Below are 3,710 nucleotides of genomic sequence, written 5' to 3'. Positions count from 1 at the left end.
GTAGGGAAAAACCCAGTTCTTCCCCACTGTGTGTTTCTTCCCTGTATGTCTCCTTTACCTACAAAGGGAACATTTCACTTCTGACACTTCTGGTCACCAAATGTGTGTCTGTTGGGGGGTGTTCCCCACACCAACAAGCAATTCTCGGACACCAGTGGGGTGTCCAATTCAACTCAATTCTGATACTATTTACCCGGAGATAGCATTAGATTCCACGGGTTAAGGGCTCAGTTCCACAAGACTGCCACACACACATCCAACTTCAGATGCCAGTCACAGGCCAAGGTTATCACCTGTGCTTCTGACCAACCAGCTATAGATCAGAGGTTCCAATGACCCCCTTCTTTGGTTTGATTAATTTTCTAGAGCAGGTCACAGAACTCAGGGAAACACATTTACAGTTTATCAAAGGATATGATAAAGGCTACAGAACAGCCAGATGAAGAGATACATAGGCTGAGGTCTGGGAGGATCCCAAGTGCAGGAGTTTCTGTCCCTGTGGAATTGGAATGTGTCATCCTCCCAGTATGGATGTGTTCACCAATCTGGAAGTTCCCCGAACCCCCTACTACTGGGATTTTATGAAGGCTTTCATAAATTTTATGGGCATGATCCATGATTAACTCCATTTCCAGGCCCTCTCCCCTCTCTGGAGAATGTGGGAGGAGCTGAAAATCCCAAGATTTTAATCATGGATTGGTCTTTCTGGTGACCAGCCCCCATCCAGGAGCCATCCAAGACCCCACCCAGAATCACTTCAGTAGAACAAAAGATGTTCCTCATTGCTCTCGTCACCTAGGAATTTATAAGTTTTAAGAGCCCTGTGTCAGGGATGGGGTCAAGGACAGATGTTAGAACAAAAGATGCTCCAAGTATTCTTATCACTTAGGAAATTCTGAGGTTTTTAGGAGCTCTGTGCCAGGAACCATGACAGAGAGCAATATATATATATTCTCTATTATCTCACAGTGATCTTAACAAGAACAACTTTGGTGGAGTGGAGGGGACAAAAGCCAGTTTAGAGAGTATGTAAAAGAGAGAGTTGGAGGACATAGACTGGGTAGGGGGAAGCAAATGCAGATCATGATTCTGCAAGCGTTAGAAAAGGGGAAGGAGAGAAATGGGGCAATAGCTAGAGGAAACCATTTTTCTTTTTCTTCGATTGGAGCTTAAACAGCATATTTGTGTGGTGATAGAAAAGATCCAGTAGAGAGGGAAAAAAATGACACAGGAGAGAGAGGGCAACTGCTAGAGCAAGGTCCTGAGGTAAGTGAGAGGGAATGACATCGAGTGCCAACAGGTCTTGGCCGAAACTCAGTATAGAATCTTCATCCCTAAGGGTTGGAAAAGACCTTAGAGGTGATTACTCCAACTTTCTTCCATATGCAGTAATTCCCCCACACAGCCTCCCAGAAAATGCCGGTCCAGCCTTTGCCTGAACATCTCCAGTGATGATGAACTGACTACCTCCCAAAGCAGCTGTTTCCATTTATGACCCCTATAGTGGTTAGGTACCTCTTCATAACTATACTGCCCCACAGTCTGCCTCTCTGTCAGTTTCACCCACTGGACCAGGCTCCGTGCTCCAGGACCACAGAGACTGATAGTAATATCAATTGCTAAGCATTTTGCAGATTTCAAGCACTCTTTTATAGACCCCCTCTCACTGGATCCTTACAGCACAGGGAGGAAGGTATTATCTTCCAAGCCACTGCACCGATGAAAAAACTGAGGCTCAAGGAGATTAAGTGACCAAAGAGAGGAGGCCTAGTAAATTGCAGAGCAATGACTTCAACTGAGGGTTCCTGAATCCATAGCCCACACTTTCCACTCCTCCACTCTACCTTAAGTCCCCTCCTCTCTCCCACAGGCCAGCCGTCTGTTTTCTTGTTTGTTTGTTTGTTTGTTTGTTTTGCGGTACGCGGGCCTCTCACTGTTGTGGCCTCTCCCGCCGCGGAGCACAGGCTCCGGACGCGCGGGCTCAGCGGCCATGGCTCACGGGCCCAGCCGCTCCGCGGCATGTGGGATCCTCCCGGACCGGGGCACGAACCCACGTTCGCTGCATCGGCAGGCGGACTCTCAAGCACTGCGCCACCAGGGAAGCCCAGCAGACTGGTTTTTTAAAGGCAGCTGTCATGTTCCCTGTGAGCCTTCTCCTCCAGCTAAACATTCCCAACTTTCAATCACTTCTCACCTGAAGTCCCTTCACTGCTGGTCACCCCTGTAGATGGGTTCCAAAAACTGAGCACAATATTCTTCTTGTGTCCCCACCCGCTTTGCTCTGGGCGCTGTCCTGCCATTCCCACAGCCTGGAATCCAATTCCTGCCTTGGGAAAGAAGCCTCACCAATCTGTTGTCTTACTCGTTTTTCACTCATAAATATGAATAACTTGTATATGTGTTTTTGGTCTCTTTTGTTCCTTTACAAAATCTTCTGTCCCCAGGACCCCTGAGAAACAAGTGTTCTATGAGCACAGAAGGAGGTGCATGAGGCAGCCCTGACATTTAATTATAATTTGAAATGTGTGGAGAAATGTGAACCCTACCCGACTTGCTAGATTAGGCATGTGGGCCCTATCTGTCTTCGGAAGGAGTGTGTCCTCCCTCTGGACCTTGATGAATGAAACCATGTCGGGTTATTGCATCCGCCTGGATTTCCAGCAGCTCTGAGCGTCTGGCAGACAGGAAACAAATCAACTGACTATTCTTCCCAGCCCGCTCTTGCCAAACTGGCTGCCAGGGGACCCTAGGAACAGAACTCCTGATGATGCCAGCTGGCCAACTGGAAAGGGTGGCCAAACTGGGGCGGGTTCTTCCTTGTGCCTTCAGGGAGCAGCTAAACTTCCAAAAGAATGGGAACCACCCCGATAGGTATTACTGAACTGGCGGCTCCAGGGTCTTAGTGCACCCAGCAGGCAGTTGACCTTAATCCCTCAACTGTCCTGGCAGGGCCAGGCAGGGTTGCTTTTCTTCCAGGGATTGGCAACCTGTGGCATGTTTGCCAAAGCTGGCGCGCAAATCCATTAGCAATGGCACTGCGACCAGCCGCGATGCTCTCTCCTTCTCTGTCTCCCTGCTCTTCCCTAGCCACCCACTGGAAGAGCTGACCCAGGGACAGTGTCTTCTCTTGAAAGCCCGTGCCCAGCTTGAGGTCCTCCTTGCCCCTCTACCAACCTGGACCAAACCCCCAGCACATCGAACAAAGGGATCATGCTCTTAGCAGACCAGTCGTGAGGGACTGCCCACACCTGCCCTAACAATAGGTGAAAGTAGACAGAGAGGGTATCATGCTTAGTGAAATAAGTCAGACAGAGAAAGACAGATACTGTATGATCTCACTTATATGTGGAATCTAAAAAATACAGCAGACTAGTGAATATAACAAAAAGAAACAGACTCACAGATATAGAGAGCAAACAGTGGGGAGAAACAGGGGAGACGGACAAGATAGGGGCAGTGGATTAATAGGTACAAACTACTGTGTATAAAATAAATAAGCTACAAGGATATATTGTACAGCACAGGGAATATAGCCAATATCTTTTATAGTAACTATCTTTGGAGTATAACCTTTAAAAACTGTGAATCGCTAGGTTGTAAACCTGAAACTTATATAATAGTATACATCAACTATACCTCAATTTAAAAAAAAAAAGAAAGAGGGCTTCCCTGGTGGCGCAGTGGTTGAGAGCCCACCTGCCACAACAGTG

Source organism: Lipotes vexillifer, unplaced genomic scaffold, assembly GCF_000442215.2.
Source record: "Lipotes vexillifer unplaced genomic scaffold, Lipotes_vexillifer_v1.1 scaffold560, whole genome shotgun sequence".
NCBI lineage: Eukaryota > Metazoa > Chordata > Mammalia > Artiodactyla > Lipotidae > Lipotes > Lipotes vexillifer.
This window is presented reverse-complemented; position numbering follows the sequence as displayed.